Consider the following 15,150-nt stretch of genomic DNA (forward strand, 5'->3'; position numbering starts at 1 on the left):
ATTAAATCAAAAATAAACATCTGAAAATCAGGCTTGTTTATTTGAAACCGTAATACGCTCATGTTCCTATTAAGGGAAAATATCGCAATATAGCGATTTATAACACTAATAAATATCCTAAATTAAAATATATGTAAAGAAGGGCATGAAAGTCACCTTCCTTTAGCATAAAAGCCATGATTCATTTAAGCGTTTTATTGTTTCTATAGCTTAATTACGAGGCAATACAAAACTGAGAGTTGTCCTGAATTAATATAAAAAAACCAAGGGCAACATTTGTTGTTTCTTTGCTTTACTTTATTAAATCATATTACGTTTTTGTCATAGCTCGCGAAATAATCATTATTACGTTTCAACTGCAATGATTGTTCAATTAAGCATTACAATAAAATAACTTGTTTGAAACAAACGTCAAACAGTTTTTAGAGTGCATGATGTTCACAGCTTACAAAGTTTCAAAAATTTAAGATGTTTGCTGATGTATTTTTCTTAATATGGTTTAATATTGTGTGTCTGCAGTGGCGTAATGTAACAATACCAGCCAAGATTATCTGGATTTCCCTCTGAATTACTTTCTATATTACTTATTGTAATAAGCCTTAACTTTTGACATGATCATATAATGATGTTATAGTGCAACTTTAATCTTTATCTTGTTATCTTATTTTAAAACTTGCTCCTCTTAATCGCGTGGACATTTATCCATCTGTATCGGAGGCCCTTTTTTCAATGAAAAAATCACTTTTTCAAAGTTAACATTTCTCTCTCTCTCCCTCTCTCCCTCTCTCTTTCGCGATATATATATATATATACATATATATATATATACATATATACATACATATATATGCATATATATACATACATATATGCATATATATACATATATACACATATATATACATATATATACATGTATATACATATATACATATATATACATATACACATATATATATGTACATATATATACATATATACATATATATACATATATTCATATATATACATATATATACATATATATACACATATATGCATATATATATACATATATATGCATATATACATATATACATATATACATATATATACATATCTACGTATATATACATATATACATATTCATATATACATACATGTATATACATATATGCATATATACATATGTATACATATCTACATATATACATATATACATATATATAAATATATATACACACATATGTATACATATATATACATATATATACATATATATATATGCATATATACATATATATATATATACATATATACATATATACATATATATACATATACATATATAAATATATATACATATATACATATATATATAGATATACATATATATATACATATATACACATATAAATACATATATGCATATATATACATATATATATACATATATACACATATACATATATATATACATATTTATATATACATACACATATATACATATATACATATATATATATATGCATATACATATATATACACATGTATACATGTATATACATATATATACATATATACATGCATATACATATATACATATATATATATATATACATGTATATACATATATATACATATATATATACATATATAGATGCATATACATATATATACATATATATATATGCATATACATATATACATATATATATATATGCATATACATATATACATACATATATATATATGCATATGCATATATACACATACATATATATATGCATATACATATACATATATACATATATATGCATATACATATACATACATACATATATATGCATATACATATACATACATACATATATATATATATATATATATATATACAGTGTGTCCACAAAAGAAGCTGACGGATCTAAAATGTGATTAACTTCTTAAATATTTAAGTTATGCTTAGCAATTTTCATATGTAGATAGATAAACATTTCCGTTATTTTTGATGATATAGCAAACTATCATAGTCTACTTATTCTAATTTTAGTTAGACCACTTAATCTAGGGTATGTTTTTAGAAGGTCTCATTTTACTTATGAAACATGATGTTACTCAAATGTCCACTATTTTCATTTTCAGACTGTTGTGCTTTCTGGGGGGCATAGTCCATCGAATTACTTTATGTTACAGGGCTTATTCCCCTAATTTCTTGCTCTATATTGTTTTTAAGGGCATTTATTGTAGCTGATTTGTTTGCGTACACCCTGGCATAATGAGATTTTAGAGAAAGTTTGGATCCCCATTGGCAAACTCTTGGAATTACATTGTGTATTTTAACCTTTTTTTTTTTTGGATCGTTTCGCTGAAGCTCTTTCACCAATCGAATTTTTTATAGGAATTCCCCTCTTCATGAAGTATTCTGTGAGGAGATGATCGAGTTACCCCAATTGTACTTGATCTACTTTTTACTGATGTGGATGGATCCTCGGCCACACTCTGCTAATCCCCGACGATTGTCATCACTTCTTGTCGTTCGGGGTCTACCAGATTTAGGGAGGTCACATACACACCCTTCCTCATGAAATAGAGCCACCATATCTTTTATTGCATTGGGAATAAGGAAATTTCTTATGTTGAGGTTTCGCCGAATTTGGGATTCTGATATTGCCTCATTCAACCGAAAATAGGACTCTACAATACATGCCGATTACTCGGAAGTGTAACGACTCATGGTGGTCTTGGAAGGGTTTCCTAAAGGGTCTGAAAAAATAAAAGAAAAATATTAAAAATATAGAAAGTTATGATTTATTTTTAAACACCATCTTCTATTGGGATAGGCTATATATATATATATATATATATGTATATATATATATATATATATATATATATATGCGTATATCTGCATGTACGCGTACGCGTATTTGTGCGCGTGTGTGTATATGTGGCTATGTTTTGCAGTCATTACAAAGTTAAAACATCAAGATATGCAATCGTATTTTATTTTAATTCTAAAAAAATCAATATACGTTTTTGCAAACTATATTCGGTAGTTTTTGCTTCATATTGAAGAAGTCTTTAATTTCAGCGCTAGACTTAGAATTATTAATTAGTACGAACGTAAGTGTCCAATAATTAGAAAACAATATCATAAATGTTCAGCATTGTAACATCATAATCACCATTTATCCGTAGTAAAACTCTACTCAAATTGGAGGTAGCCATATAAGCAATAACGGCAATCTTTTCTGTAAGGTTTCTGCTCTGTGCAACATTGTACTGAACAGAATGACAGCGCCTACTAATTCCAGTGTTTAAGTCGTTGTGAGGATGTTAATTATAAATGTGAAGCTCCATTATTCAAACTCGAGATAGGTAACGACAAACTTCCACCCATTAATATGGGAGGGGGGATTATCATCAAAAGTGTCCTGAATTAATAACTTAGCACCGGACTTACTACTTAGATATAAAGAAGTCACTTGTACCCATTCCCCTCATCCGACTTTTTTTTAAATGGAGAGTAGATAATACAGTGGATCTGTTATCGGCATCTCCAGTAACTCTCGCTTCTCCTTTTTTGTCTCTCAGTCCTCATTCAATGAGTGATTTTTCTGACAAAGGGTGAAGAAAAAGCTGCTTAAAAGTCGGTAGTACTTGATGAACAGTAGTCTGAGATGTCGGAAATTGTCTGTCTCTATGTCTATCCTTGTGGTCATGTCACTAGTAAGCGTGCTGGAGGTAAACGTTTTGTCTGGGCTGAAGTTATACGCCTGATAGTCAGGGACCCGAACCTTGGTATAACCACTAAGGAGGCTGTCCAATCAGCAGGCGCAAAGTACTGGGGCTGCTGTATTGCCATTTGGTGAGTGGATCTGGACCATGCAATGGTCTCTGGTGGGGCCTCTCGATGCCATACTAGTGGGTAATTGTTACGGCTTTACCTTTTCGTGTGCTACAAAAAAATAATCCTGCCTTTTTCTCTCTTACTTTCCCTCTCTGTACTGCTCTAACCAAATATGCCGACCTGTTTCAACAATTCCCGAAACCTCAGCATGAAATATCTCCAGAAAAAACTCTAATAAACCTAGAACCCCATCTTCCAAGGTATACCCCTACTGACAGGTCTCCTTCTCCAACATCAGGGGTCTACGTTACAACCTTCCAGAGGTTGAAACCCAATTACAAGAGACGAAGCCGAACATATTATTTCTAAGCGAAACTGGAAAGGGCCGACCACTTCCCTAGATGAGTTCATAATTAACGCCTTCTTTCTTAGAACTGCGCGCCTGTGGAACTCTGTTCCGTCTGCCTGCTTCCCACCTGACTACAAATTGGATGTGTTCAAGTCCAACGTTAACAAATTCCTAATGAACCGCCCACTTAAGCAAACACTTCATCAAATCTCCACACTAACGTAATGTACTTGCAATGACCCTTATCCCTGAGTGGCTTCCGGGCCTTGATAAGTGGTGACCATTGTGTAAAAAAAAAGGATACATTCATGCGCTATATTATGCATAAATTTTCCCTTTGTGAAATTACCTTGCTTTATTGCCTTTGGTATTTTTGGCAATACATATAATCTATTTAATATGGTTACTAATCAGGACATTTATAGCATCAGATCTATATCACTCTGCATTGGATGGAAATGCATATATGCCTAAAAGATAGACATACACCATTTGTTTTTATAGGGATGAATAGGGAAAATAATTAGTTTTATAATCTCCCTGTACACAATCGTTTTGTTTCTATGGATAATGTTTGACAAAACTCCAATATCTACCATCCTTTTACCAGATTAAGGGAAAAAATTCTTATATCGAACGCAACCGATCGTTTCCTCCTCAATGTTCCTAACATCAGGGGGAATCTCAATGAAATGAACTGTTTCACATGCGTTTCTCGTTTGTGGAACACATTTTTACGAAATATCCCCCATTTTCGATGAATTTGATGTTTTAGAAATATAAGTGCTATGAACCACGGTAAATGTATTTAAACTCGATCCATTCAATGCATTACACGCAAACCTTTCCTTTATTTTCATCCTCTTATCAAGTAATCATAATATCTCGTAAATGGTTATTCACAAGTTCATTTTTGAACTGATCTGTAATAGTTCTGCTTAAACAGACATTAATCTTGAAGATAAAATCTTCCTGACGTTGATTAAAAGTTACAAAAAGAATGCATTTTATATGGACTCGCCTGGCTACAAGAATAAAAACAAAACAAAACAAAACAATTATTTATCCCTATAGCAAAAACAAAAAGAATTTCAATGTTTATCTATAAATAGGACTTTTTTTCATAAGATATATCTTCTCTATATCGTGCCAAACATTTTACCAACACTCTGGCTAGTTTTTTTTATTTCCAGAAATGGACTACTACTAGGCATGGACTAATCTTGCCATATTTTGGCTCGTAATAAGGCACAGAAAATTATATGCAATTTAATTCGTCTTTTTAATTTTCTTGTCAATCTCCTTGTTTCAGAAGCAAATTTGCAAGTTCCAGTGTTTTATACTAAATATATTATTACATTTGTTTATCAGAATTACCTGCCCTATTCTCTACTTGTGTTGTTTCAAATTGTTTGTCCATTAGGTCTAATCGTTTCCACGAATTTGCTGTGTTGATAAATAATTGTACCTATTTACTATGCCTCCCCACGGGACAGAGTTAGACACCAGGGTCGTTTTTTAACGTGGAGAAAAGATACAAAAATAAAACTTGTCTCAGTCGTAAAGGATTTCTCCTCCACCGTAAGAGAACAAGAAAATGAAGTGCAGCATCTGAAGAACAGATACTACACTTTGATCTTGTCCCGAAGGCCTACCCATAACTTAAGGCTTTTGGAATTGTCGTCCTGTTGTAAATGCTCCCCCTTCTCCATTTTGTCATTTCAAGAAAAAAGTTTTTACTCTCTTAGTAATTATAATGGTTTGTTCTTATCAGAACCTTAAATCGTATGCCTTTATAACTTGTCTGGGATAATTCCATAAAATACAAAATCAGTATATTCCTTGAGCCGATGCATTGAATTTTCATTTCACCGAAACTAAAATTTTGCTTATTAAACCTAATGCGTCCAATGCTATCATGATGTTAATCATCCTGTTACAGGCACTTCTCTTAACATTTTATGTTCTAAATAAATAGGGACTCATGAGTAAAAGAAAAAGATGAAGTGTTATTAAAACAATCAAGTGTTTGCTGATGTACACTTGGAATAATGGAAAGATAATTATGCTGCACACCCAAGTAATAATTTCCCGAATAAAATTCCACACGTTGCTGTCAAAATTCACTGCTAAAAATTCGACACAAATTACTCCAAATCTCGACATCTACTATCCAACTCCCCGTTCCAGACTCGACGCTCTGCTGTGCTTAACTCACAAGAATCACCCTCTATTGTCTAAATCCTTAAGTCCAAAACATAACGCAACGTTGAGAAAAGTTGTTCCTCTTACATTAAATTAAAAATCAATACAGTCGCTTAAAAATCAGGCATTTTTCCTTGAAACTTTGATGACCTATTTTCATATAAAGTTATATCGTAGTATTGGGAATTCCAGATTAAATGCTATGTAGGTAGTTTTAGAAATAGAAAGTTATGTAAGTATATTTTCATTTCCCATAAGCGAGTTGGCAGGGTCACAAAAGGTTAGGTTTGACAGGTATCATCATAGAGAGAATGCGCCGAAAATTAGGGGTGACATGTACCGGAAAATAGGGGTGACGCGAGAATTGTGGTCGTAGGCTTCCGGTTGACGACCACATGGGCAAAGAGTGGTTTACGCAGCAGAGGAATGAAGATCGGAGATTCGGCTCTCTGACAACCAGAGTTCAAGATGATAAGTTTGCCTTGAAATAAAAGATTGAATCTTCAAATCCATCTTGTTGTTTATCGATGCATCTATCTCCAGTGACCACTCCCCTCGAGATGGAGACCAGTGCCCAAGAAGTCATCATCAGCTGACCAAGCCAACCAGGTATGTACGCATTATGTTATTTGCACATATATGTCTCGAGACCTTCCAAGGCAAGAGACGGTGCAAGGATAAGAACATACACTCACATACACGTATAACAGTGAAGTGCATGTAATATACGTAAGAGCATACATACCCACACCCATATATGTAAGGGGGAGAACTGGAATGCCTACTAGACACTGTCCTCGAGTGTCTACAGGGGTTTATAAGAACAATCTTGCATGAGGATACTTTTTCCATAGAAGAAAACCCTGGCCAAATATTCAAAATCACATAGTATTCGCTGCCCAAATAAGATCTCCTCACTATGGCTTACCCATATATGCTTTTACGAGGAATGGTGCACCTTCTCCAAGTGATGTTACCTCAAGTAACAGCACCGACGCTAGATACTCCACCAGATTAGATAAATTCTTGTCCTGGAATTCAGTAAGACCAAGAGACCAAAATAAAATATATAATACAATATATGAAAATGGTTAATTGAGGAGAGGAAATTATGTTTTCAACTTCTTTAGCAACTAAGTGTTTGAGAAATAAAGCACTTAAATGGAACATTCGAATATCTATGTATCTCATATAGACTTCAAGAGTTAACCCAAGGTTGTGAAGCCCTTGATTTCTCAGAACTTCAACTGAAGTAAAATAAAACAAAAAGGGTAAGAACACAGGCTCTTTAAAGTACCCGTAAATTAAAAAGAAAACGAAGTAACAATAAACGAAATAGTAAAGAGAACAAATAAATAAACAATAAATAAAAGGACGCAAAAGATTTCTTTTAGCAATATTAATGGAAGCATATAAACGGAAAAGGCGAACATATTTTCTCCTTTTTCACCATCCTTTTCGCACAGCACCCTGCAAAACAAGGTTTGTATCAAGTTTAAATGCGACTTTCGTAGCATTTCAGAGCACGTGCACTTTCATATAAAGAAAGTAATCGTAAATAATCTTAAAAAATCGGAAATTGCCGAATTTACGTGGTGAAGACAAACAGTAAGAACATGTTAATATATTATTGACGAGTGTGTATGTTTCTTCGGAAATAGATTAAATGATTTTGCTGGCTGAGCTCATCAATAACTTAATAGTCCATCTGTGTTGAATCCACGTGACTCACTGTCGACCTTTTTACGACCTATTCTGTCTAACAGACAATTCACATCACTTATCTCTCTGCCCGCCTCATTTCTTTCACGATTTCATTGTCCTCACGTATTATTTAGTTCCAATCTCAAACGGGTAGCAATAAATCGAATTGCGATGAGTTGACGCCAAAGAGTGCCGCCGTGATGTTTATATTACCAACATTTGTAGACATTAAAATGATCGCCTTTGAAATATTTATCGGGTTCCATTTCCAGTGTTATCACATAAATCGTGTCTCTAGCAGGCATATATAAGGAGTATTAAATATCTGGAATTAATGTTGTAGCAAGTATTTCGCCATTATACACACACACACACACACACACACACACACATATATATATATATATATATATATACAGAGGAGGAGGGGGTGAGCGTTCACACGTATCTGCACACAGGAACAGAGACATCTACGTCTGTACGAGTCGTCTATCTTGTGCACGTAGTATGTAATATATATATATATATATATATATATATATGTTTGTATGTGTGTTTGTATGTGTGTATATATGTATATATATATATATGTTTATGTGTGTGTGAATTATACATTAAATATATAATCTGATAGTAATTACTTGTATTCTTTGTTTAAAAATGCGCTGTTCGTTAGTAAAGATTAATTATATAAAATATATCTATTGATGTCAGGAGTAAGAAGTATTGTGTGAATTAATTTTCTGGTGTGATGAGGGCATATATAGTAATGGGTGCTTATTATTGTTACAGTGCCCGTGTGCATTATCTGATCGTACTGTGTCATAAATTGATGCTGATATTATAAATATGTGCACTTAAAGTTTAATCGTTGTGCATGTGATTATAAAATGAGAACTGCAATATAGCTATGCAAATAAAAACACACTATGCGGGTTTTTTTCTGGCTTGGTTGATTATTTCATTAAACTTTCCAGTATAAAAAGTGTATTCCCTATTTATGCTTATTTTCAACTTCAACAAAAAATTACATGAAAATGTAAAAATATATACAGTCCGAAATCAGGACAGACCACTTAGAAGCTTCAAAGACAGAGTTTTATTAAAATAATAAACATCCTGAATAAAAAATAACTGTTAAAAAGGCCATTGACACCACCTCCCTTTGGCATAAATGGCATGATTCCTTTCGGCTCTTTATTGTTTCTATAGATAAATTACGTATCACGCCGAAACATGACAGTTATCGTTTATTAATATAAATTATTTTTTTTAAGTTTAGCGGTGGTCAAGGACCATGGTGATGATGACTGTAATTGGACAAAATTTTATTTTTTTAAGATAAGGCCACACCAAGAACTTGTTTACATTGGACTTGCAAATGGCAACGCTGTTAGCAATCTCCTGGTATTATTTTCTACATATTGACTCTAATCATGAAAGCTTAGTAAACTTTCATGTCCACAGTGAATTGTTTTTAGAAGTGTTTACTTGTGACTTACATTTACATGGGAAATTATATATGCATTATTGTTGAGCATTTTCAAACTAATATCAATAAAGAGTCAGACTAGTAAATTAAGCACCTGTTTTATTTACAAATGTACCTTTTTATTGCTACAAACATATTTCATAAGTGTTTGAGGTGTGTGTTTTTCTATGAAATTTATAAACAATTAACTTTAAAATGCATTTAGAAATATTCAGATACAATCAATTGTTGTTGGTTCTGTAATGTCATCGTTATTCAGGAAATCCATGGTAATTAAATTTCCGAAATTGAACCCTGGATAATTGATGTTAGAAATGTCTGCTCTTTATCGTTCTATACACGATTTTATTGAACTAATTATGCGATCGGAGCGACTACAGAACCTTCTAACGACTCGTATCATGTGCGTCATCTGTGATGTGCCCTGGGAATTTTTCTTCATACCAGATCTGCAAAGAGGCCTTCGTGGAAAATTACAGAACATTAATCACGGATAATGATTCAGATGAACAAGATAGAAAAAGGCGTTCTCAGCCTCCAGATTTCTATCTAGCTAAAGACGGCGTAAGATTCATCATGACAACATATCTGTGACATATAAACGATCACTTAAATTAGAAAGGGTGCAAGGTGATGCGAATCTGACGTACATCATTACCAATACTATTCATAGTTTTACATTCAGAGTCCAGATCTACTAACCGGAACACAGTAAAAGGTGTATCATAGTCGCTTTTTAAAGAAATGACAAAAAGCTATATGAGAGAGGTGTTACAAACGTAATGTGGCCTATTTTTATTCCGCTATAATGAATTAGAAGCAATTAAAAATTACATTGTTATGAAGATTGAAATTATAAATTCATGATCTAAAAGGTCCATCGTTCTGTTGCAGATATTGACTGTCTGAGAATCTAAGAAACTATCTAAAATAGATTTAATTTTTACTTGTGACGAAAAATGAATCCTTTATGATAATCGTAAAATATCTGGTCAATGGCTTCATCGTGATGAGTTTCCCAAACACTTCCCAAAGACAGAATTCAATCAGCAAACAATTATGCTGACAGTTTGATGGTCTACAGTCGATGTTATCCACTACAGCTAGAGAAACCCGAGTATTATTGCAGAGATCTACTGCAATCAACTTGCCGAAATGCATGCGTCTTTGCAAAAAAAGAGGCCTGCCTTGGTGAATCGACATGGTCCTATTCTGCTCCACGATAATGTGCGGCCACATATTGCAAGATTGACACTGCAGAAACTGACAGACGTGGGACACGTAACTTTACCACATCCTTTATATTCTCCAGACCTTTCACCTAGTGATTATAATGTTTTAAGCATTTAAGCTCATGTTTAAATGGTAAAGCGTTTCAGTCCCAAAGAAGAAGTGGAATCAGCTTTCGAAAATGTTGTTGCATCACTCCAAATAATATTTAACAATGAAAAATAAATACTCTTGTAGGTCGATGGCAGAGATGCATAGCAGTGCAAGACTCGTATTTTGATAAATTTTACCATAATATATATATATATATATATATATATACATACATACATACATATACATATATATATACATAGATATATATATAAATATATATATATATATATATATATATATATATATGAGCAAACAGTTAATAAAATAAGTTAAAAAAACACTTTGAAATGAGTTAAAAACATATTTAATCTGAAAAGGAAACACTAGATAAATGGATTGTCCTTAATCCGCGGAGTTTCGAAGAAATACCCTCCTTCTCATCAGAGGGTAGGAATTAGCAAAATATGGGATCGGATTTTGCATGCAGAAGTATTTGATGAAACAACAAGTAAGTCAAAGATCTTACTTGAAAACAAAATAAGTTAAGCAGAGGGAATATGGTAAAGATAAAGGTGATACCACATAAATTAATAGTATGGTGGAAGATAAAAAAAATCTAGTGACGGTAAAATCCAAATGTACAACTTCAAGAAAGTTAAAAGAATGTCCATTTGTACAAGTAAAATCCAAGGAAATCCCGTAATTGGAAGAAGATGGTCCATAATAATCCAAAGGCAGAAATCCATGGAATAATACACAAACATGTGTACAAGGAAAAAATGATATTAATAAAAGAAAAATAAGATGTGCTTTTCAGTCTACTTTCGAGACATAACTATAAATTAAAAAAGATCTGGGAAAAAGAAAAAAATATGACAAAGTTAAATATAAAATAAACGGGAAACAAAAGTCAAAACGACCCATACAGGAAATGTTACAGGATCGATAATATATAAAGGGCAAAATAATATAGGTCAACTGAAATGTACAAGTCATCACTTAAAAATGTCAGCAAGAGTTATTAAACGACACTAAAAGGAAAACAAAAAAGGGAAATAAAAAATTAAAAATTGAAATAAAATAAATGAATAAATATATAATAAATAAATAGAAAATTTAGAATAAATAAATAAATAAATATAATAAAATATAAAATATAATATATAAAATAAAATAAAATAAGAATAAAAAAGAATGAAAATACAAAATAAAAATTATTTAACGGGAGAAGATGGCCGGTATCTGCAATTTCAGGAAAAAATATGTAAATACATATACTAAAAGTTAAGTAAATATACATACAAGATATGAAGGTGTGGGTGGATTGATATATTAGATAGATTGGAAAGTTTAAAGAATAAAACAGAAAATGCAGATAAATATATATATATATATATATATATATATATATATATATATATATATGTGTGTGTTTGTGTGTAAAAGGGATTTAGAAGACTGTCACAATGCGAGGAATGAATTATAGTAACTGTTGGTAAGACGAGAACAAGTGGCGATTTACAAATCAATATTACATATATATATATATATATTTATATATATATATACATATATATACTTATATATATCTATATTTGTTCAGTTGTATGGTAAAATATCTTACTTGTAATTCATGCGACGTATTCCATTATTGATTTCGAAAAAATGTTCCCTTTTCAAATGGTGTGCGTAACAGGTCGATTTACATTTGCCCCGAGGCCTCACATAGCTACACAACTTCCGGCCTTTCATCTAGCATGCTTTGAATCGACCTGTTACGCACACCATTTGAAAAGGGAACATTTTTCCGAAATTAATAATGGAATACATCGCATGAATTAAAGTAAGACAGTTTACCATACAACTGAACAAATATATATATATATATATATATATATATATATATATATATATATATATATATATATATATGTACTTATTGATTTGTAAATCGCCACTTGTTCTCGTCTTCTCTTGCCAACAGCGACTATAATTCATTCCTCTCATTGTGACAGCCTTCTAAATCTCTTTTACATACCATTCCCACACAATGCTTCAAGCAAACTACATGTTAAATATATACATATATATATATATATATATATATATATATATATATATATATATATATATTCAGACAGCTCATCGTTGACTGGTCGTGAACTTAACATAAATACAACATGTAATTCATGCAGATTTTATATTTATTCGTGTAAATTCTCCATCGATGATTATTTTTTTTTTTTGCAATATAGGGTTATTTCAAATGTTATAAAATAAATAAAATTGAACACCATCAATTATAACCCAAATAAAAGATTTAGTGCACTCCCTTGGATGCTATTCGCGAGCTTCAGCCGAACAATCGGCTGGCGGTTATCAAAGGTTCACATGATTTAAAACGATTTTTTATTTGTTTCATGCGCAGAAGAAACAGCTTTCAAGCTACCCTTACCGGATGTACACAAAATCTAAATGATGTCACCGGTCCAGCCCCTTATATATCTGGTTTAAGTTTGTGGACGAACCAGTTATGAACAGACACTTTCCGCACACACACAGGGTCATTAATATATCATTCAAACCCGGTAGTGTTTGAATCTCTGGTTTAGTGACAGTGTTAATCCTTTAGAACTCATTTTCAGCTTTACTGCTCACTCATTTTTTCTACCAAATTTCAAACAATTATTATAGTTTATAGATCACATTCTCTGCTATATTTTGAAAAAAATTACAATTTTTGTTCAGTAAGACAAAAGTTATGATGAGTTTACTGGTGTTTAAAGCCGAAAAAATAACGTAATGTTGTGAGCGACGTTTTGTTATGAGTGGATTCTATAGCAACCCCGTCAGCAGATCGACTACTGTTGCTACCAATTCACCGCTCTTGCAAAAAGAAAAGGAGCACGCGAAACAGAGAGAATAAAAGAATGAAAGGAAGATGATTGAAGGGGAGTTTATTGAAAGCCGTCGAGTAGCGTACACATGTTATGTTTGGGGGGTGGTCAAACATATAAGACTTACATTAAACAAAGAACAAGTTAATTTACTAGAAAACTGAAAAAATCATGGATTACAATAGAAGAATGGGAGCATGTAAAGTAACATGCCGTAGCTTAAACATGGAAAAGTAAAGGGCTAGTTGTTTAAACTGGAAAAGAAAAAGACACGATATTCTAATAAAAAATATAATTAATTTATAACTTTAAATATTGCTGCATTAGAAATTTTTTAAAACTTCAATTCATAACATTATATAATCAATTCTTAAATCTGACTGGATAAGTATGTATTTTATGCTTACTAATTATAGTTTGGATGCGTGCCATGCTTCTAATAGATTTTCTTGCTTCATTCAAAATCTGGTTGATGTAGTCCCCATACTTATTATCATCTAAGATACGTTTATGCTCAACATCAAGAATAATTTACCGAAATAATTCTGGAAATGTAATGGAAGATTTTAATATACATATGTGTATATTTATTGTTACTAGCTGGACCCGTGAAAATTTCACGTTTTCTTTTCGTTTTTTTCACATACACATTATCCCATCACATATCCGTACCTTGAAACATTTACATTAACCCTTTACTGCCCTGGCCGACGAATTCACCCTGTGTACTATTTTTTTTTAAATAGTAAATGAAGAGTACGGTAGGTAAAATGTATGTAAATATGTATATACCAAAATCACGATATTAGTGCTCCAAATATTCTCAATAAATACATCTTCATTTATGTTTTATAAATATGTTTATTTAAAAATATTTTCAAAAGTTTTATTTAATTTTTAGCTTATTTATTTTTCTTTACATTTAGCTTATTTATTTTTCTTTACATTTGTTTGAGAGAGACAGAGGGAGCGATAGATAGATAGATAGATAGATAGATAGATAGATAGACACACAGAGTGTGAGAGATAGAGAGAGAGAGAGAGAGAGAGAGAGGGAAACGCAGTTTTCGTTAATTAAAAATTAAAAATGATGTGCGTCTTCAACCAGCCCGTGAATGCTCTGCATTTATGGAATGAGAATAAGCATTTTATTATCGAAGATCTGCTGCTTAGATATGATAACATAAATGCTGAAAATGTTGCTCTCCACTTTCTGAATACCTTATTCATGGAAAATGGCATGAATTGTAACATGTTTGGTCTGCCTGAACCAGTTGGAGATCATCCTGGACATGAGGGAGATGTTGAACTAACATAGAACCCTCAAGGCAGAGAGAGAAAAAACAGA

Source organism: Euprymna scolopes, chromosome 42 (assembly GCF_053919585.1).
Source record: "Euprymna scolopes isolate OS-2025 chromosome 42, ASM5391958v1, whole genome shotgun sequence".
Taxonomy (NCBI): Eukaryota; Metazoa; Mollusca; class Cephalopoda; order Sepiida; family Sepiolidae; genus Euprymna; species Euprymna scolopes.